The sequence below is a fragment of the Mus musculus genome, chromosome 18 (genome assembly GCF_000001635.26).
Source record: "Mus musculus strain C57BL/6J chromosome 18, GRCm38.p6 C57BL/6J".
Classification (NCBI taxonomy): Eukaryota; Metazoa; Chordata; class Mammalia; order Rodentia; family Muridae; genus Mus; species Mus musculus.
The window spans coordinates 81,968,974-81,992,009 of NC_000084.6; the positions used below are offsets into that span (position 1 = coordinate 81,968,974).

At 43.2% G+C, this 23,036-nt stretch overlaps 1 non-coding gene across 1 annotated transcript; it reads left to right on the forward strand.

Annotated features, from left to right (window-relative positions):
- Window positions 1-12,095: 12,095 nt before the first annotated feature.
- On the forward strand, window positions 12,096-12,223 carry Gm26012. Its single transcript, XR_003952690.1, has one exon. It is a non-coding gene; the product is annotated as a small nucleolar RNA SNORA17 (small nucleolar RNA).
- The last annotated feature ends 10,813 nt before the right edge of the window (window positions 12,224-23,036 follow it).

Sequence of the window (23,036 nt, forward strand, 5' to 3'; positions counted from 1 at the left end):
AGGGAGTTTGGCAGAAGTTCTGAAGTCATGGGAATGGTCAAAGAGACTTGTCATATTATACTCTCTGGCTTCTGATCAGTGAGTTTGGATGTAGTTAAAAAAGAAATGCAGTAAAGGGAAGAGACGGAGGAGGGGGAAGGAAGAACATAGTCACACTTCATGGGGTGCTGTCTATCCTCAGGAGGACAGAAACAACAATGTATGAGAGTGGAAGACAGCACACATGGCTGCCTCTCTGGGCCAGAAAGTGTTTTCTGCCAGTCCTTTGCTGTCACTGCTGGAGTTGTCTCACCTGTGGCCAGTGTGCTGTGAGATGTCTCAGGCAAGAGAAAAAGCTCAGACTCATATCTACATGTTCCCTCTCCCAGGAACCAGAGACTCTTCTAAGGAGGACGCAAGGTACTTGTTACAGGACACCTCCACCCTCCATGTCCCCTTTCTGTCCAGCTCCCATCTCGGGTGTGGCTTGATCAACATCTAATCTGCCCTGCCTCGCCAGCTTCATCTTGTAAGTATCTTCCTTCACCTCTGTATTCTGAAATCCTTAAGTTCTAAGGAGACTGACTTTCTCTCCCGTTCACTCCTAAGTCTCTGCCCCAGTGTTCACTTCTGTTAGTGGATTCTTTCTGGTGCTTTGAAGTGATCAGGATCCTAGCATGACCCAGAACTTTGCAGTCTCCTTCAGTGGCTGCTGTGGCTCTCCCTGGTCCCTGCTCATTCACTGTACTGGCATGAAATGCATCTCATATACATCCCTCAGTGCAATACTCCTTTCCCAACCCCCATAATTTCCCCCAGATGTTATATTCTGATGTACTCACAATGCTTGAGTTGGTGCCTTATTTATTTTCTCTGGGTGTGAGAACCAGGGGATGGGTGTGTCCTATTCCCATTTTCTTCCTCTTAGATTACTTCCTTGGCTATGGAAAATGCTCAATAAAGAAACAGAAATGTTCACCAAGAAACTATTCCTTGTTCTCTCACCTAGGATATTTAGTTTGTAAATAGGCTACCCTGTGTCTCAATAAACTCAGCTATAGCCAGGAAACTCCTGGCAGCTAATTTCTAGGTATTTGTTTTCAAAATACTCCAGTTTAGCCTAAATTTTCAACAATATACCTACATAAACAAACCCAGTTCCCATAAGTCAGAATCAACCCACTTCACTTCCTCTCTGGGAGTATTCTCTAGTTGGGTATCCCTTCTACTTGCCCATCCCCTGTGCTGCATCCTCCATGCCTCAGTCGAGTGTCACTGTCATTGGTCCTCCGAGACCTGTGAGTGTAGAAACACCTGAGCTCAGTGGTTTCAGCCTGAGCTTCACTCAGCCTGGCTCCCTACGGATCCTCTCATTTTGAAAGCAGAGAGATTATGACTTTTAATGACTTGTATTATGCTTTATGGTGCTTACCCATGACATTCAAAATCCAGTTCTCATTGGGCACAATACTATATAGTAGACACATTTTTTATTCATTTTTATACAATATATTTTAATCATGTCTTCTTTCCCCCAATTCCTTCTAAATCTTTCCCACATGACTACCCACTGAACTTCATTTTTCCCCTAACTTTCCTCTTTAAAAAACACAAAATAAAATTAAAAGCAAACAAACAAAAAACAATACGATTTTTTTCAATGCCAGAACTAAACAAAAGGAAATAAAAACATGCACACACAAACACACACTACACATACACAAACACAAAGCTATGTAGTGTTGGCCAGCTTCTTCCAACATAGAGCCTGTTCTTGAGGCCAGTGACACTTATCTACATCCTTAGCCATCAGGGACTCAGTAAAGGCAAATAAAGGAGGGCTTGAGTTTACTAGAGGATACCAGTCGTTCCCAGAGGTTATGAGGAGCCCTCTCAGCTATGCATAGGAGAAGAGAGACCTACTCAGTCCTCCATGGAGGCTATAACAGACCTTCTCAGTCATCTGTGGAGGCTGTGAGGGGCCTTCTCAGTCATCCATGAAGACTGAGCAGGACATTGTCAATCACAGATCCTTTGCAGCTATAGTCAGACTCTGCATTGCCTTTAGCAAAGCTTATCATATACGTTTACATTATGAAAAAAAAAAGTTCGTTCGTTCCAGTCAGTGCCAGCCCTGAGCCACCTTGGGTGCAAACTCTATGGATGGTCCATGCTGCAGGCACCCTAGCACATGCAGGATCTTAGGATCACTCAAGAGAGTTGGCCTCCAGAGAGGGCTCTGACCCCAGGACTCAGTTGAAAGCGCCATCTTGTATCCCAGGTCTTTCAGAGACCACCCTGTGCAGGACAGCACATGGGGCACAGAAGCAACAGAGCTTCTTGGACAGCGTCCCTTCAGGCCTTCATCTTCAGCCAAGAGGTGGATATGAGCTCCAGACCTCTGTGCACCTTCCCTGCAAGAGGAGAGCTTGCCTTCAGAGTGCTCTGGCCACTGGGACTCAGGAGAGAGTTGGACTCCCAGGAGTGCTGACAAAGGCTATCAGAATCACAGGAGGAACAAGCTCCAGCCAGAGACAGCTAGAACATCTAACACCAGAGATTACCAGATGGTGAAAGGCAAACGAAAGAATCTTACTAACAGAAACCAAGACCACTTGGCATCACCAGAACCCAGTACGCCCACACAGTGAGTCCTGGGTACCCCAACACACCAGAAAAGCAAGATTCAGATTTAAAATCATGTCTCATGATGCTGGTAGAAGATTTTAAGAAGGGCATTAATAACTCACTTAAAGAAATACAGGAGAACACTGCTAAACGGGTAGAAGACCTTAAAGAGTAAACACAAAAATCCCTTAAAGAATTACAGGAAAACAACCAAACAGGTGATGAGTTGAACAAAACCATCCGAGATCTAAAAATGGAAGTACAAACAATAAAGAAATAACAAAGGGAGGCAACTCTGGAGATAGAAACCCTAGGAAAAAAATCAGGAGCCATAGATGTGAGCATCAGCAACAGAATACAAGAAATGGAAGTGAGAATCTCAGGTGCAGAAGTTTCCATAGAAAACATGGACACAACAATCAAAGAAAATGCAAAAAAGCAAAAAGATCCTAACTGAAAACATCCAGGAAATCCAGGGCACAGTGAGAAGACTAAACCTAAGGATAATAGGTATAGATGAGAATGAAGATTTTCAACTTAAAGGGCCAGTAAATACCTTCAAAAAAATTGTACATAGTACTACTGGAGGATCCAGCAATACCTCTCCTGGGCATATACCCAGAAGATGTTCCAACTTGTAATAAGGACACATGCTCCACTATGTTCATAGCAGACTTATTTATAATAGCCAGAAGCTGGAAAGAGCCCAGATGTCCCTCAACGGAGGAATGGATACATAAAATGTGATACATTTACACAATGGAGTACTACTCAGCTATTAAAAAGAGTAAATTTATAAAATTCTTAGGCAAATGGATGGATCTGGAGGATATCATCCTGAGTGAGGTAACCCAATCACAAAAGAACTCACATGATATGCGCTCACTCATAAGAGGATATTAGCCCAGAAACTTAGAACACCCAAGATACAATTTGCAAAACTCATGAAATTCAAAAAGAAGGAAGACCAAAGTGTGGATACTTTGTTCCTCCTTAGAATGGGGAGCAAAATACCCAGGGAGGGAGTTACAAAGATAAAGTTTGGAGCTGAGAAGGAAGGAAGGACCATCCAGAGACTGCCACACCTGGGGATCCATCCCATAAACAGCCACCAAACTCAGACACTATTGCATATGCCAGCAAGATTTTGCTGACATGACCCTGCTATAGCTGTCTCTTGTGAGGCTATGCCAGTGCCTGGCAAATACAGAAGTGGATGCTCACAGTCATCTATAAGATGGAACACAGGGCCCCCAATGGAGGAGCTAGAGAAAGTACCCAAGGAGCTGAAGGGGTCTGGCAACCCTATAGGAGGAACAACAATATGAACTAACCAGTACCCCTAGAGCTCGTGTCTCTAGCTGCATATGTAGCAAAAGATGGCCTAGTCAGCCATCATTGGGAGGAGAGGACCTTGGTCTTGCGAAGATTATATGCCCCAGTACAGGGGAATGCCAGGGCCAGGAAGTGGGAGTGGGTGGGCTGGGGAGCAGAGTGGGAGGATAGTATAGGGGACTTTCGGGATAGCATTTGAAATGTAAATGAAGAAAATATCTAATTAAAAAAAACTCATTAAAGACACCTATTCATGACAGAGATTAGAATTTTCTGGAAGCCTGGTGAGCATAGATGGCAGTTGTTTCATTGTCTCCAGCCAGCAGATGGCAGTAGGCTCACATGATTTTGGTGTCCTGGCTGAGTTTTGTCACATAAGAACTGAAGTAAAAAAGAAATGTAAAACATTTGAAATGTAAATAAAGAAAATATCTAATTAAAAAAAGAAAAAAGAAAAAAAAAAGAACTGAAGTTGTCCCTTTTCCTGAAATCCTCTGTATTAATCACATTGACTTTCAGTAAATGTTCCTAATATAACTGTAGTGTGTGTGTGTAACGGGAAACAACTCAAGTATCAATCACACTGTATAGCTGTAAATAAAAAAATCTGAAGACTGAACTCTGCTTATAACAAACTCCATAGTGTTGTCATCATGTCCCCCCAAATAACCCTCACATAATAAAACAATGCTTGGCGCATTGCAAACATTTCCACTTTAATGCTATATAATGATAGGTTTTGTTCTAGTATTTTTATGCATGTATTTGATGCACTTTGATCTCGTCCCCTCCCGTTCCTGACAATCCCTTCCCAATGAGCGTGAGTGCCCTCTCTACTTTCATGTCCCTTTGTATGTGTGTTTGTGAGCTGATGAGTTCAGCTGGGTTGTTTCATAGGAATGTGGGGAAGGGGCTATTCATGAGTACGTAGGCAACTTTCTCATGACAAGGCACTGAGGAAAAGCTCTCTTCCTTCCCCAGAAATCATCATCTGTGCTTAGGCCCTCATTTCGATGATTTCACAACAGCGACACTCTGGATATTGTTTTGGTTTCAAGGCTAACCAGGAGCTCCTCGACCTTTTGCTTCTACGTCACAAATGCTGAGGTGACACAGGAGCAACCACTTCCAAACACAAGACAGAGTCACCAGTATGGCTTCCATTCTTGCCCAGCTGCCTGAAGTCACATAAAGTCAACCCTAAATGCAGTTCATGTTGACCAAGCTCTGTCTCAGCTTCAGCCACTCACCTTTCTTGGTGGATTTTATCCTCTCTGCTAATCTAGTTCCCAGCTTAGTCTGACTCGATTATAATTTCCTATCTATCTAATATCTTTTCTAAATATAATTTTCTAATTTTTTTTCCTGACAACTTGGTATTGGGTAAAGTATTTGTGTACTTCTGTCCTGTTATATGGCCAGAAACAAAATAACCATGCCGTTTTAACCTGTCAGATTGGATCAGAAACACAGCTAGCATAGTTATTTCTGGGCCTGAACTTCTTTGCTTATCTTGATCTTGAACACTGTCTGGTATGCTTTGAAGACAAATGTATTTATTTTTTCATATGTTTATATGTTTTGAAACATTGAGATTAAAACAAAGCAATGGACGAGTTGAACAGAACAGAAAGGTTGTAAACTAGGAAAATGAATAAAAATAAGAGAAGGTAAATTGGGGGTGGGGAGGATACAGTGAGAGAGAGAAGATTCAGAGGCGCCTACACAGAGGCCGACACTGATCTGTTGAGAATCACCGAAGGAGAGTAGATAATTGCAAAGAAGTGATGTCTAAAACAATTCTGAAGTGTTCTAGAATTAATAGGAACGTAGCTTTGAGCCTTCCCCAGCACTCCATGAAATTTGTTACAATGGAAGTGTGAAAGACGCACATGCTTATGGGCCTTCGGCGGTCACCAGACAAGCAAAAGATCTTAATGTTAGTTTGAAAAAGCTTACTTCGCCTTAACTAGAAAAAGCCTGAGTTCTCTATAGCAAATGAAGTCACAAAACAGTGTGGCCATCTGTCTTTACCACACAGTTAACACACAGGTAAAGCAACCATTGAGTCTGAACTCTAAACCCCAGTCCAAGTCCAAGTTCCACAAGGGAGGAAGAAAAGCGTTGTCCTGTGACAAGAAAGCAAATAGGAGGCCTGTGAGCAGGAAGGAGGAGGAGGGGAGGGGGGAGGGGGGAGGGGGAGGGGGAGGGAGAGGGGAGGGGGGGAGGAGGGGAGGGGGGAGGGGGAGGAAGGCATCAGTGGAGGAGAAGGATTTTTAAAAAGAAACAAAGCACTAAGTCATTCACTCATGACACCTTTTTACCAGCGCATCTGGTAAACTGGTAACTGGCGACTGCTGCCACAGCAAAAGGAAGTCCCTCCAACCACAGCTGAGGGCAGCACAAGGCTACAGGTATAAACATGAATATTTAGAAAGCTACTTTGACACCTTGGCCATTTAGAAAAGCAACCATAGCAGGTTATATCCAGGGCCTGGGATCTCCTCAGCCAGAGACTTTGACCAGGACTGCAGTATATGAATATGTGTGAATATGTGTCACACAAGAGAGGACAGAATGCACGTGAGAGCTGAACGACAGGGAGACGTGCTGGGAAACGCTGTCCTCTGAACACACCCATTGCACACAAGATCTCACACAGCTGCTGTTACACAACAGGCCTTACATAAGAACAGGACAGCTAGAATTTTAGCGTGGGTGTGGCAGATGATATGCAGGCCCTGGTCCTTACTAAGGAGGCAATAGCAGATGGATTTCGGGGAGACTGTAGACACACTCCTTTTTGAGGATGGTAGGTTTCCCATGCTCCAGTGGACAGCCCATGGAAACACACATTTAAACAGTGCTAACCAAACTAAATGTGTTATTTAAAAATGGGAACACAAAGTAGAAAAAGACACTTGTTGAGGGGATATGAGGGGGTTTGGAAGAGAAAATGGGGTAAACATAGTCTTATTTCATATGGATATATGATATTGTCAAGAATAAAGAAACATTTCAAATACGAAAGAAGACACAACTCCTCGGGCACAATAATCAGAGGCAGTGCACTGCCAGGGACACAAGGCCTCCAGGAAGCCATGGAGAACAGCAGAAGCTGTGGACATGAAGGAAGAGAGGACATCAGGTCACATGCATCTGGGTGCTGTCAGTCTTGCTGACTGAAATTGTTCTGGACAGTAAATATGACACATTCCAGATGCTTAGAGTCCTGTGTTGAGGACTCATGGTCTATATAGGCCGACTCCTTATCACAGAGGCCACACTGAGAGTCAACAGTGTTATGTGCTCATGAGCAAGATTAATATACACTGCAAGTGTGTGCCAGTGAGGCCATCAGCCTAAAGGGAACTAGTACTGGATCAGAAGAGATTGTGTAAGAGAGAGAATCCTTTGATGCATTTTAGAGGGATGACTCTCAACCTCTGGGCATTTTCTTTATTTACATTTCAAATGTTATCCCCTTTCCCAGTCCCCCCCCAGAAGTCCCCATTCACACACACACACCCACCAACCCACACACTCCTGCTTCCTGGCCCTAGTGTTCCCCTACACTGGGGCATAGAGCCTTCACAGGAACACTGGGGCATAGAGCTTTCACAGGACCAAGGGTCTGTCCTCCCACTGATGCCCAACAAGGTCATCTTCTGCTGGAGCCATGAGTCAGTCCCTCCATGTGTACTCTTTGGTTGGTGGTTTAGTCTCTGGGGGCTCTGGGGCAGTGGTCTTGTTAGTTGATATTGTTGTTCTTCCTATGGGGTTACAAACCCCTTTAGTTCCTTCAGTTCTTTCTCTAACTCCTCCATTGGGGACCCTGTGCTCAGTACAATGGTTGGCTGTGAGCACCTGCCTCTGCACTTGTCAGGCTCTGGCAGAGCCTCTCAGGAGACAGCTATATCAGGCTCCTGTCAGCAAGCACTTCTTGGCATCCACAATAGTGTCTGGATTTGTTGGCTGTATATGGGATGGATCCCCAGGTGGGGCAGTCTTCGGACTTTCCTTCAGTCTCTACTCTACACTTTGTCTCTTTATTTCCTCCCGTGAGTATTTTGTTCCCCTTTCTAAGAAGGACTGAAGCATCCACACTTTGGTCTTCATTCTTCTTGAGCTTCATGTGGTCTGTGAATTGTATTTTGGGTATTCTAAGCTTTTGGGCTAATGCCTACTTATCAGTTAGTGCATACCATGTGTGTTCTTTTGTGACTAGGTTACCTTACTCAGGATACTTTCTAGTTTGATCCATTTGCCTAAGAATTTCATGAAATCGGTGTTTTTAATAGCTGAGTAATATTCCATTATGGAAATGCAGCACATTTTCTGTATCCATTCCTCTGTTGAGGGACATCTGGGTTCTTTCCAGCTAACAACAAAAATAACTGGAAGCAACAATCACTACTCCTTAATATCTCTTAATGCCAGTAGACTCAATTCCCCAATAAAAAAAGACATAGACTAACAGAGTGGATGAATAAACAGGACACAGCAATTTGCTACATACAGGAAACACACCTCAGTGACAAAGATAGACACTACCTCAGAGTGAAAGGCTTGAAAAAAAATTTTTTCCAAGCAAATGTTTCAAGAAACAAGCAGGAGTAGCCATTCTAATATTGAATGATGGCTTCTCTGTAGCACAGATGACCTTGGAACCTCATAGGGAGATATAGAGATTCTAAATCAGCAGGTCTCCAAAACCATTTATATTACCAATTTATAACAGTAGCAAAATGACAGCTATGAAGTTGCAACAAAATAATTTTATGGTGGGGGCTCACTGCAATGTAAAATCAACTTTCAACCAAAAGTTATTTAAAAAGATGAGGAAGGACACTTCATACTCATCAAAGGAAAGATCTACCAGGATGAACTCTCAATTCCGAACATCTATGTTCTAAATGCAAGGGCACCCACATCCATAAAAGAAAATTTACTAGAGCTCAAAGCACACATTGCACCTCACACAATAATAGTGGGAGACTTCAACACCCCACTCAGCAATAAACAGATCATGGAAACAGAAACTAACAGAGACACAGTGAAACTAACAGAAGTTATGCACCAAATGGATTTAACAGATATCTATAGAACCTTTCATCCTAAAACAAAAGAGTATACCTTCTTCTTAAGCACTTCATGGTACTTTCTCCAAAACTGACCCTATAATCGGTCACAAAACAGGCCTCAACAGATACAGGAAGATTGAAATAATCCCATGCATCCTGTCAGATCACCATGGACTAAGGCTGGTCTTCAATAATAACAAAAGTAATGGAAAGCCCACATACACATGGAAGCTGAACAACACTTTACACAATGATAACTTGGTCAAGGAAGAAATAAAGAAAGAAATTAAAGACTTTTTAGGGATTAAAGAAAATGAAGGCACAATATAACAAAACTTATGGGACACAATGAAAACAGTGTTAAGAGGAAAACCCATAGCTCTAAGTGCCTCCAAAAAGAAACTGGAGACAGCTTACACTAGCAGCTTGACAGCACACCTGAAAGCTCTAGAACAAAAAGAAGCAAATGCACCCAAGAGGAGTAGAAGGCAGGAAATAATCAAACTCAGGGCTGAAATCAACGAAATAGAAACAAAAAGAACTATACACAGAATCAACCAAACCAGGAGCTAGTTCTTTGAGAAAATCAACAAGATAAATCCTTAGCCAGACGAATCAGAGAGTACAGAGACAGTATCCAAATTAACAAAATCAGAAATGAATAGGGAGACATAACAATAGAAACTGAGGCAATTGAAAAAAAATCATCAGATCCTACTACAAAAGCCTATACTCAATAAAACTAGAGGAGGCTCCCCTTTAATATGGCTCTTTACGTTGCGGTGAGCCCCCACCATAAAATTATTTTGTTGCAACTTCATAGCTGTAATTTTGCTACTGTTATAAATTGGTAATATAAATGGTTTTGGAAACCTGCTGATTTAGAATCTCTATATCTCCCTATGAGGTTCCAAGGTCATCTGTGCTACAGAGAAGCCATCATGGGAGGCCTGGGGTAGAAAAGAGTATCCATTTTCTGGGTAGGCAGCTATGTGAGCTGTGGTGTTATACGCCCTGCTTTTAACGGGAGGGCAAGCAGAAACAGTCTCTGTCTAATACTCTTATAATTTTGCAGTCCATATCATCCAATTTTACATGCCACTAAGAAGAATTTAGGTTATAACTTTATGCCACAATACACACCATTGCTCTTGTTAAGGACCCACCTTCATGTAAGTAGAAGCCTTCACATCCCTCTGATTCTCATCGGTATTTAGACATTGCTTTATTTGGAGGTTCTAAATATGCATATTTGGAAGCTAAAACGTATGAAGAGCTCTGTGTGCAATATTCTTGCTTTATGTAGCACAGTGTGAGGCATTATAATATATTCAATGGGTGTTAGATTTATGGTTGATGTAGGTATTGCAGCTTTATTGGATAGTCATTGACTTTTTAGTGAACAAATATTTCAAATAAAATTGAAGAGACTAATTCATGAAAAAGATCTTTTTCCCCCGGAATTTCTGCACAAGAATGATAACTGCGGTGATCTTGATGATAGTGATGATGGTAATACTGAGGATGAGGCAGATGATGGTGGTGGTGAGGAAGAGGATGGTGACAATGGTAATTTGGATGGATGCTGCTGGTGCTGATGAAAATGGTAATGGTGAAGATGATGATAGTGATGATGGTCGTTGGGATGGGATTGATGCTATTGATGACAGTGATGGTAAGATGTTAAGGTAGATGACAGCGATGGTGAAATGAGGGTGAGGATGGTGACAGTGGCTGGGACTGTGGTGATGGTGACAGTGTTTAGGACTGTGGTGGTGATGGTGACAGTGGTTAGGACTGTGGTGGTGATGGTGACAGTGGCTGGGACTGTGATGATGATGGTGACAGTGGCTGAGACTGTGGTGATTTTGAGGAGGTGAGGTGATAGAGAGGAAGATGATGCTGGTGTTAATAGTGATAATGAAGATGAATAGGCATGGTAGAGACTAAGAGGTCATGGTGGTGGTGCTAATACATAGCATAAAGAGAGAGGATGGAGTTTCTTGGATAGTTCCGTTATGTTTCAGAATGTAAGCGCATGCCATGTTGCCCTCTTCCTTATCCTCTTCTGTCATGAGTTTCCATACATGAAGGCCCTTGTTAAAGGATAGCCCCTTGGCACTGGGCTTCCACGACAATGAGAAATAAATTTCCTTTATGAAGTACTCTTTTTTTGTTTTTGTTTTTGTTTTTTTTTTTGTATTCTGTAATGACAACCCAAAAGGAGCAGGCCTGAAACAGAATGTTAAATTCACACATCCGTATGTTCACAAACTGTTTCAACTTGATAATTTCAGGATGAAAATGGTGGAAGTCAGCAGTCTTACCAATGAGGTAACTGCAGATGAGTCTTGAAGGTTTGTTTGTTTGTTTGTTTGTTTGTTTAATTGCTGCATGTTTCTCTTCACTGTCTTGTGCTAGTCTAATGGTGCCTTACAGCTATCAGGATAATCACTGGAGTCTGGATGTGAAGGAACACACACTATCATTTTTCAGATGAGAAATCTACGGTAGAAAAAAAATGTGGCTTGCCTACGGACACAAACTAAAACCAAACTGGTGTGGGAGAGCACCCATGTGCTTGTCAGAGGAGCTGTGTCCCTGTGACAGACTGACTGCATTACAGTTCTCTGAATCGATTTAAGAACATGTTTACTCCTGTGCCTTTTCAGATCTGCAGTTTGATGTGGTGATGGCATTTGTGTCTACACGAGGCAGTGATGCCTCATTGTCCTTCTTTTGTTCTTCAAGGTGTCCAGGACTTATCTACCTTTGTTCTCTTATTGTCAATTATCTCAAAATGCTCTTGTTTTAAAACTCTCCGTGAGTAAGAAAAAACAACAATATTTAATCTCTAGAAATTGAGTTTCCTTTCCACATATCTCAAAGTGCTCTTGTTTTAAACTCCCCATGAGTAAGAAAAAAATAACAATATTTAATCTCTAGAAATTGAGTTTCCTTTCCACATACAGCAACACTTTGCAGCGTGGATATAATAATAATGATGATAGATAGATAGATAGATAGATAGATAGATAGATAGATAGATAGATAGATAGATAGATTTAGCCTGCCCCTACAGACATTGCAGGTATGGGTGCTGTATCACATTGTGTCAGTAGGTGGCAGTGAGGAGAGAGGCTATGTCTATATGTCAGATGACCTGTAAACATCTGACCGATTAGTGGCCTAACGTCCCTGAACAAAAAAGAAAAAAGAAAAACGAAAAAAGAAAAGAAAAAAAGAAGAAATAAGAAAACAAAAAAACAAACAAACAAACAAACAAACAAAAAAACGAGCCTGAGACCCACCAGTCAAGCGCCCTGCAAGCCCTGACCGGCTCCTGGGACTGGAAAAGAGCTGGAGACTAGAGAACTCCACCTGGGACTGTGGACCCCTGGCGGGTGTGAGCCCAAGACAGATGACCCCAGGGCCACTCAGATGTCCTGTGGGAACCAGACAAGGAGTTAGAGATGACCACCAGTCTGGTACTACGCAGACCTAGAGAGACATACCAAGCCCGAGATGACAGACCGTGCCTGCCAGGTGCGGTAGTGCACGACCGGGGTATAGCGCTTCTGAGATGACCCCAGACACTCAGAGATCCCAGGCACCACTAAGAGAAGCAAGTAAGTGGCGGAGAAATGAAAAAGAGAGAGAAAAACAGAAGTATGTGAACACAATGAAGAGAGGTAGAACTGGAGACTGGTGGGGAGTGAGGAACAGCCATATAATGCGTAGCTGGTAACTTTCCTGGAACCATGGCGGGGGGGGGGGGGGGGGGTCCTGTTCTGAGCTGCCACCAGGGGGCAGCAGCAGGGTTCTATTGCCACCAAAGGCCAGGTGGATGTCCCTGGTCTGGGCTGCAGCCTAGGGACTTGTTGATGTTTGAGGGCTGTGAAGAACTGGCCCCACTCCTCACCTGGGCGTCCTGGGAGAGCTGGCCTTGGGATGGGAATGAAGGTTGCAGAGCTGACCGCACTCCTAGCCAGCTGCATTCTGGGAGAAAAGGCCCTGCACATTGCGAGAGTTGCTGGTGAGTTGGCCCGAGGATACGAGTGTGGGAGAGCTGGTCCCACAACTTGTCTGCTGTGCAGCGACATGGGCAATGGAGAGATGCACTCCCTTACCTTGCTCCCTTGCCACCTACAGCAGGCAGGAGAGCTGGCAGCCCTTGCTTCTCACCTGCTGCAGCACTTGGGAGAATGAGACATGCACCTTGCCTGGGCAGCACAGTAGAGCTGACCCTGGTTGTGGGGCTTGTTGGTGAACCAACCTCAAGAGTGGGAGAGTGGGAGAGCTGGTGGGCTGGTCAGCACAAATACCTCTCAGGCCCAGACTCAGAACTTTGAACTGGCCCTCCCCAACACCTACCCATTAATAACCTGCTGGAGTGCATGAAGGGGCTGGTCCTACAGATCCAAAGCTACAGGATCTCCATGACACTGGGCAACAATGGGATATCCAAGAGGCAGCCCAGTGAGGCCTCAGTATTCATAGCAGAAACCAAAGACCTCGTACCAGACCAAGTCATTACAATGAACATTTGAAAGCAAAGGAGTGTGGACAAGGGGGTATGCTGTGGCACACACTGTGACAAACTACAGCTTCCACAACAAGATTTTTCCCCCGTTGGGAGGGAGGTTGCAAGGCTGGATGGTGGGCACAGGGGAGAAGGAGGGAGTTGGGATTAGGACACATAATATGAAATTCACAAAGAACCAACAAAGAGGGTTTTAAATAAATAAATAAATAAATAAATAAATAAAATTCATGTCAAAATTATCACTATATTAACCAACATTGAGGTTTAGGGTTAGAAGGAGAGCCCATAGCTCACAATGCCTTAAAATTACCACAGAGTGAAGAACTCAAGGGCCCCACCTCCCGGCCTGCCAGGCTCAGCCTCCTGCATGAACAGCAAACAGGGCATAACTACCCATTTCACAGGGTCACTCTGCGAAATGAAGTCCCAACTTTTATTCTTTCATATGACTCAATTATTTCTGAAAGAACGACAATAATCAAGAAATGAAATGACAATCAAGTCCTGAAATTAAAAGGCTTTATAGAGCAAAAATAAACTGTCGATAAAGCGAAGAAGAGTCCCGCAGAGTGGGAGGCAAGCTTTGCCAGCTACACCGCAGGCGTGGGATTAGTGTAGAATACACAAAGGATAAAAAAATCCAGCCATCAAGAAGACATATAAAACAATTAAGAAATGGGCTATGGGACTGAGCCCTAATCTCAAAAGAAGAAATTAAATGGGCAGTAAACCCTTAAATGAGTCTGGTGGCCTTAGTCACTCAGAAAAGGCCTGTTAGAACTTCTACCCCCTGTCTCATGTTATTCTTTTAAGGGCCATAAGCAGGAACACAAATGACACAAAATGCTTATGTGGATGTGAGGAGAGAGGAACATTTATACACTGCAGGTGGGAGTGAACAGGCACAAACACTGAGGAGATCAGTCTGGAAGTCAAAAGCCTAGAAGTGAAAACTAAGTCATGATCCAGCCATACACTCCTGGGCAGAAGCTCAAAGAACTCCCTAGCCTGCTACAGAAACACTTGCTGTCTTAGTCAGGGTTCCTATTCCTGCACAAAACATCATGACCAAGAAGCAAGTTGGGGAGGAAAGGGTTTATTCAGATTACACTTCCACATTGCTGTTCATCACCAAAAGAAGTCAGGACTGGAACTCAAGCAGGTCAGGAAACAGGAGCTGATGCAGAGGCCATGGAGGGATGCTACTAACTGGCTTGCTTCCCCTGGCTTGCTCAGCTTGCTTTCTTATAGAACCCAAGACTTCCTGCCCCACAATGGGCCCTCCTACCCTTGATGACTAATTGAGAAAATGCTTTACAGCTGGATCTCATGGAGGCATTTCCTCAAGGGAGGCAACTTTCTCTGTGATAGCTCCAGCTCTTGTGGCAAGTTGACACAAAACCAGTCAGTGCATTTGCGCATTCACACCCATTGCTTCTCTATCCATAAGATCCAGGAAATGGGTGCAGCCTTGATGTTCATTAGCTGGCGAAGAGATAATAGAAACTCGATACATAGTAACACCGTATGATTTCATTCAGCCATAGAACTGTAGTGTAAATATCTTTGGAGATAGAAGTTTGCCAAAAAAAAGTTGTGACCCACAGGCTGGGAACCACTGCTCTGTACCTTGGAAAATCATCCTAGGATTTCTCTTAGTAGACAAAAGTTTTTCTCTGTTTATCTCATTTATGAATGACAAATTCACATGTTGAGATGGCTAGTTTCTGTCAACTTGACACATTCTAGAGTCACCTTGGAAGGAAGCAATTAATCTCCTCTGAGGATCTGTGTCCATTGGTTGATCTGTGGGGTTCCCTACAGTTCCAAACCTAGGCAGGTGAGCAACTGAATTATGGAAAGCAAACCAGGAAGCAGTTTTCCTCTGCGGTCTCCGCTTCAGTTCCTACTTCCTGGTTCCTGCCCTACACTTCTGCCCTGTCTTGCCCAGATAATGGGTGACAGCTGTAAACTAAAATAAACCCTTTCCTCTCCAGGCAATGGCTATCGTTTGATTGTAGCAGCAGAAAAACACTTGCCATGTGTTTGAAGGGCTTTCTTCCTATACTGTGCAAAGACCAACAAGTTACACAGATGCAAGTGCCCAAAAGACACCTTTGGGCTACCACATCTACAGTGTTTACTGACAGGCACAGTTCAGATACCTACAGTACATTCAAAGGCTGGCACCACACCAGATTATATTGTTTAAACAGTGGATAGATGAAGTTAATATTAGGCTATGAAATTCTCAAAAATTATAGGTAAATTTTTAAGATTTCTTTGCAATGTAAATAAAAACAACCAAAATATTTAATTAATATTTAATATTTATAAACAACTATACTGTGCTGTAAACTCACACATGTAAATGGTACCATATAATACTTTCTGCACTCTTGTAAGAAACTCTGTAATTTTTTCCTTTACATTTTGGGATCAGTCTAGAAATTATCATCTCTGGCCCATAAGCCAAAATTTGAACGGGAATAAATGTCCTCAGAACAATTGATTTTTTTTTTTAAGAACTAACTGTGGATTTCTCAGTAGCCATGGGAAAATTACCAAACTGGAAGGAAAGACAGGTGTAAACAGTTTGGCTGCAAATAAAATTGATTGAAAGCTGGGGCATGCAGCTGGCTCTGCTCACACACTTGGTAGCTTCACAGTTCCCTTGCCTAGAAGGGTTGACAGCTCCCATCAGAGAACAAGACCTCAGGGTGGGAGCTACAGGGCTGGGACATGAGTGCCCTGTGGATGTTTAAATTTCCATGGGAAAAGTAAGTGTCCAATTGGAACAGGATAGTGGACTGTCCCTCAGTGATACTTAGATTTCCGATAAATCCACTCCTCGGAAAGCCCGATTAACTAACAACCCGTTCTCCTCTGAGCACTGAGCACCACAGCAGGTTAGCTCATGTTTCATTTTCGTTCACTTTTAAGCAACACTGAGCCTGCTGCTTTGTGAACATGAGACCATGGCAAGACTCATAAGGTGGCTTGGTGCATGCAAAACTCAAATACCTCTACCATGGGACATTCATGGATAGTAAGGTGCTGGCAGATGCACCCCCAAACTCAGAACATCTGATAATGTAAAGTGGGAAATTCTACAGACATGGGTGTGGCGAGGCTACCTGTCAATCTTTCATTAATATTCAAAAGTCTCCCCTCTGAGATAAGTACGTATTCTGGCATTGATATGAATGCAAAGTTCTGTTAATTCCCTCATTAGAAATGATACTTTCAATCATGAGTAAGCTTACACTTTCTTTATTGTAGGAAATTTGGAAAAACTAAGAAACCTTACAGAAGAGACTCTTTAAAACCCCTCATTGCCAACTAGCCATTATTAGCATTTTTATTCCTTGCCTATCCGACTATTTTTTTTTTATGTACAAGTCTGTGCATTTCAAGTGATGCTATAATTCCAAGAAACTGATGGAGCCTATTTTTCTACTAACCAGATCGTGACTATTTTGCATGGCCCCTAGGAAGCGTTTTAGATGCCTATTCAGTACCTCTGTGGGAGATGACAACTTACATTTTGTTAAATATAATAACCTTCAAATCTCCTCATCGGTTAGAGATGCACATGGGGGCAGTGTCCAGGGGGGAAATGGCTCCAAACCTGGCATTAGCTTTATAAAACACAAGAATGGGCAGCTGCGTGACTGCACTGAATGATGGACCATCACCACTAAGGTGGGAAGGGGAAACTTGAGTTCTTTGCTGATCTATGTGGAAGGGGGACCCCAACCTCACCACAAATATAACCGCTTATATGTTGGTGCTTTGGAAGTATTCTTTTCTTTCATGTCTATGTCCTTGATAAACCTTTATCTAAGCAGTTGATTTAGTTTTCCACTTGGGTCCACAGAACCATTCATGTTGGCAGCAACATCTACATTCTATTGCTGCTAGTTTTTGGTCAAGGCTAGTCTGGCTTTCAATCAGTGCTGTTGATTGTCACTTAGCTCTTTTGTGGCCTCCATGCCTCATTTTCTGTCTGTCTGTCTGTCTCAGTCTCCTCTCAAGACTGTTTCATAGCTTGTTTTAGCTCTTATTTTAGGTAGATAACACCTTGCTTCGGGTGCCACGGCCAACCATGACCATTGATGTGCTTTGTCAATTTACCAGAATTCCCTAAGAGACAAGCATCCAGACACACCTGTGAGGGATTAACTACGTTGGGTTAGCCTCTGGAAAGCCTTTGGGAGGCAATCTTGATTGTGTAAATTGCTATAGAAATACCCGTTTTAACTATGGGTGAGCCCATTGCCTGGGTTCACTCTGGATTGTATAGAACAGAGAGAGAGAGAGAGAGATCAGAGTCCCAGCAGTCATTGCTTTTATCACAGGGATGTATGACAGCACTGGGAAGATCATCAAGACACTGGCATGTGTTTAGTTTCTTCTGGTGAGGGCTATTTTCTGCTCACCCCTACTGCTCAGGACAGTGCTGTCTCTGCAGTGTGGCACTGAGGTCAGCTGACAAGCACTGGCTTCCAGCTTCCTCATAACTACAGGATGAGAGTTCACTTGGAGTTTACTGAGTAATAAGATCTGTTGCTTGCACCAACCATCTAAAGTATGGAATCTGCAATACCCATCAAGCTCTTGGCTGGACACTGGATAGTCTGTGGTTTCAGATGCTTCATAAATGAGACCAACTCTTATGTGTCCTTCACTAAATCAAGAAGAGATTCTCTTTGCCTCCTAACACCTGGCTCTTCATTACCCTGGAGGGGTGAGTGGTTTGGGAACAATCCAACCTCCTACCTTTGGCAATAACAGAGTTTCTCCTTGGCAAAGGTTCTCTCTCCTCTTAATGAAGGGTTCTTTCCACAACATTTTTTTTTCTCCTTGGCCAGGGTTCTGTTGAAGTTTTTCTAAGCTCTGAGTCAGCTCAGAGAGATTTGGAATCTGTCTACTCAACTCTGCCATGTCCATTTTCAGTAAGAGCCCTGCTTGGTCGCTTTCACAGAACCCTCAATCCTTTATATCCTTATCCAATTATCCAAATATCTGACTGATCAGGTTCCTCAGCCTCCACCATCCAAGCTGATGCATAGCCATCCTTCAGTTCATCCACAATTGTTTCGATTCTAAGATCTTGTGATGGTTTGAATATGCTTGCCCAGAGAGTGGCACTATTAAGAGGTGTGGCCTTTTTGGAGTAGGTGTAGCCTTGTTGAGTGGGTGTGGCCTTGTTGGAGTAGGTGTGTCACTGTGGGTGTGGGCCTTAAGACCCTAGTCCTTACTTCCTGGAAGCCAGTCTTCTCCTCACCACCTTCAGATGAAGATGTAGAACTCAGCTCCTCCTGCACTATGCCTGCCTGGACACTGCCATGTTCCCACCTTGATGATAATGAACTGAACCTCTGAAGCTGTAAGCCAGCCCCAATTAAATGTTGTCCTTATAGGAGTTGCCTTGGTCATGGTATTTTTTCACAGCAGTAAAACCCTAAAACAGGTCTCTTTTTAAAGCTTATTTTTCATCATGGCCATATGTATGTATCCCTGTGTATGTATGTACAGGTGACTGTAGGTATGCATAAAGGCCAGATAGATTGGAAACCCTGGGACTGGAGTTACAGGAGCTGAGGAGCAACCTAATGTGGGTGCTGAAAACAAAGCTCAGGCACTCTGAAAGAGTAGCACAGATTCTTAACCACCAAGCCATCTCTGCTGCCTCTGAAGTCTCTTCTTTTTTTTTTTTTTTTTTTTTCCATTTTTTATTAGGTATTTAGCTCATTTACATTTCCAATGCTATACCAAAAGTCCCCCTTACCCACCCACCCCCACTCCCCTACCCACCCACTCCCCCCCTTTGGCCCTGGCGTTCCCCTGTACCGGGGCACACAAAGTCTGCGTGTCCAATGGGCCTCTCTTTCCAGTGATGGCCGACTAGGCCATCTTTTGATACATATGCAGCTAGAGTCAAGAGCTCAGGGGTACTGGTTAGTTCATAATGTTGTTCCACCTATAGGGTTGAAGATCCCTTTAGCTCCTTGGGTACTTTCTCTAGCTCCTCCATTGGGAGCCCTGTGATCCATCCATTAGCTGACTGTGAGCATCCACTTCTGTGTTTGCTAGGCCCCGGCATAGTCTCACAAGAGACAGCTACATCTGGGTCCTTTCGATAAAATCTTGCTAGTATATGCAATGGTGTCAGCGTTTGGATGCTGATTATGGGGTGGATCCCTGGATATGGCAGTCTCTACATGGTCCATCCTTTCATCTCAGCTCCAAACTTTGTTTCTGTAACTCCTTTCTCTTCTTATTGCCTTTCCATACCTGAATCTTTCTACTCCCTGAATGCAACCCTGTCTTCCCTGAGGTATATTGGGATTCAGGTTAAGTCTTTATTCCCACCGCAACATCCCATGATGGTATCCCAGACACCTTCTGTAGTAGCTGATGTCTTCTACACTGTATTGCTATAAGGTCAGGGGTGATTATCTCTCTGTCTCTGTCTGTCTCTCTCTTTCTCTCTCTCTGTCTGTCTGTCTCTGTCTCTCTCTCTCACAGATAAAATGTTATACAAAAGAGTTACAGAAAGATGATGAAAGTAAATTCAAAGAAGTGTTTCATTCTGTAATCTTTATCTATAAGTTTAAAGCAACAGTTTCACATGGCCCTGCTTTATCATGGTGCACACCTGTGGCCTCATCCTTGAACTTGACCTAGAATAAATGTTTTTCCTTGATCAAATTTGTCCTAAGCCTATTTCTACAGTATAATTTATGAAACGGCATTGTATCCCTTATTATGCAGCCTTTACTTACTATTCTATGAGAAGGGGGCACATTCTATTCTTCATTCTAACTTTGTTACATCTTTCTGGCAAAACAACCAAAACCATTTACTTAAACTTTCTTCCTAAAATCATTTGAATCAAATCAGGAATTCTATAAAGTCCTTAATTCATTTAAACAGCATTTATTCATGAAAGTTCATGTTGATCTGCAGGAAACTTACCCAACAGGAAGAGATCACAGCAGGCTATAGGCAGTGCTTTCAGGATTCTCTTAGCAGATAACAATGTGCTTAGTATCTGATAATGAGGCAGACACACAGCTACTGGGCAAGAGGGGCAGCCATGTTCTTTAGAGAACCAGCACTCAGCTTAATTACAATGAGAACTGAAGTTCCCAGAAAGTCACCCACTCCCCACGCTCCATACCAGACTGGAATCATTGGCAGATTTGAGCTTTGTGGAGAGTTGGAATATTACAGATGATCTTGAAATATCATCAGCTATGTTATTAGCCATGCATTGTCCATCTCATGTTTCACTAACAGCCTTGCAGCTGCCACTTTACGTCTTGGAAATGTCAGAAGCTCTACCAACCCAAAAGCTATGACTGTCCTCAGAGAACACCTGAGACCTGTAACAGGAACTGTCCTCATTTCTGTAACCTCTACCTGATGTTCCCATCAACAGGTTTGAAAGGATAGATGCTTGTTGTTCTGTAGCTATGGAAACCCCAATCTGTACTTTGGGAGTACAGCCACTGCTTATTGGGCACAAAAACCTGTTGCCTTTGCAGTGGGAGCAATATGAGTCAACACAAAGAAGAAAGCTGGTGAGAGATGATATTCAGAAAGACGCTAATGACACCCAGACTTCTGGAGAAGCCATAATCATCCTTCCTAGGTGGCAGCTCTCTGGGTAGCTAAGGATAGCTCTGTCATGTTCTCACCTTCTGGCATTGCTCCTTCCATAACATTCTGACAGCAACTGTTGGGCGTGCTGTGATCCAGGGCCCTCGGTGTATGGAACAGCCGATGTGTGGATGGTTCACCTCCGAAGGAAGTAGATGAGATTACTCACTGTTTAGGCTGAGTTTCCATCAACCCAAGCAAGGCTTTGTGTGTTCGGGTTGTACATGGGCTTCCAGGATATATAGCCAAGTCCCCAGCCTCCTAAGACTTCAGGACATATCTCATTTTTAGATGTGGTCCAAATTAGTTAGTAAGGCTTTATTAATCCCCCCTCTCTCTGTGTGTGTACATGTGTGTGTACATCTGAATAGGTACTCTCTCCTGTGTACTTACAGGGGCCAGAGGAAGACAGTGGGTGTCCTGCTCTATCACTTTTGACTGTTTTCCTTTGACAAGGTTTTGCACTGAACCTGGAGCTGGGCAGGTTCAGTGCAATCCTCCTGTCTCTTCCCACGTGCTCTCTGCCCAGTGCTGGGGTTTCAGGTACACATGGACATCCTGATTTTTTCTTTCACAAGGAAGTTGGGGTCAGAGTTCAGATCTTCATACTCACTACTACTGAGCCATCTCCTCAGCCCCAGTTCACTAACTATTTCTTAGTGGACACTCTCTCTGTGAGTTGTCGTGTAGTTTTGAGGTGTCTATGAACAGAAATAAGAAAACGACACTGACTCTAAAGACATAGTCCTTGTCTGTGATCACAGTAGTCATGCTTGGGCAGGGAGAGAGAGAGAGAGAGAGAGAGAGAGAGACTTTTTCATTTCTATATCAGAGGATTTTATGCTTCTGCCTATTTATTGAGGTGGAAGCTTTATGTATACCCATGCAATGTTTTGTAAGAAGTGAAAACTAGGGAACACTGCAGTGTTAGAAGAAAGTCATGGGTATGTGCATGGCTGGCTGGCTGTATAGTCCAGGCATAGACAGACAACAGGAGTAATTAGTTTCTGCAGATTCTTATATTGCTCCATTATGATGTATAGTTAGCTTGGGGATTATACCAAGCCTAAACAAATATTTTTCTTCTTTATGGTTTTTAAAATCTGGATTAAGTGTATATTATTTCCTGGAGCAAAGCTGCCCAGGAGGCCTAACACATGCTGCCCAGCTGCACCTTAACACCATGATGGAGACCTCATTCCCTTGGTTTTCTTTACAGACTTGCATAAACACTCCTTCTCTCAAACCTGTCTAGTTAGTAAAAAATCCTTCCATTCTTATATTTACCTAAAAGCAACTCATGTTGTGCTTATGGGCTTATAAAACAGTTAACGATTAAAGCTAACTCTGTATTCATAGTTAAAAGCAAATATCTTAACTGAGCTGGACTTAGAGTTAGAGACACAGATGCCAGGCTGGCACAGAAGCTCCCAATCAGGATAATACAGACAGTCAGGTTTGGACAGCCCTGTATAACGGCAGAAATAGCTATCCTCCTTGCAGATTTGGGACAAGACACCAGGAGCTGGTGATCCAGCAGTGACAGGTACTCTCCTCCATCCAGGACACACTCTGCCCCAGGAGGATGCCACTGCTGCTAGCCACACCCACAGAGCATTTGAAAAGTTTCATGGACCAAGGACTCAGATTAATGCTATCCATGTGCACAAAAGAAACATCGGAGGGAGCCAAAATTGTTCCCTCAACTTGAGCCCTCAACTCAAAGACATTTCCATGATTGCCAACGCTCCCTGCACATAGTGTGGAGCACTAGCTCTACAAAGGACAAAGAT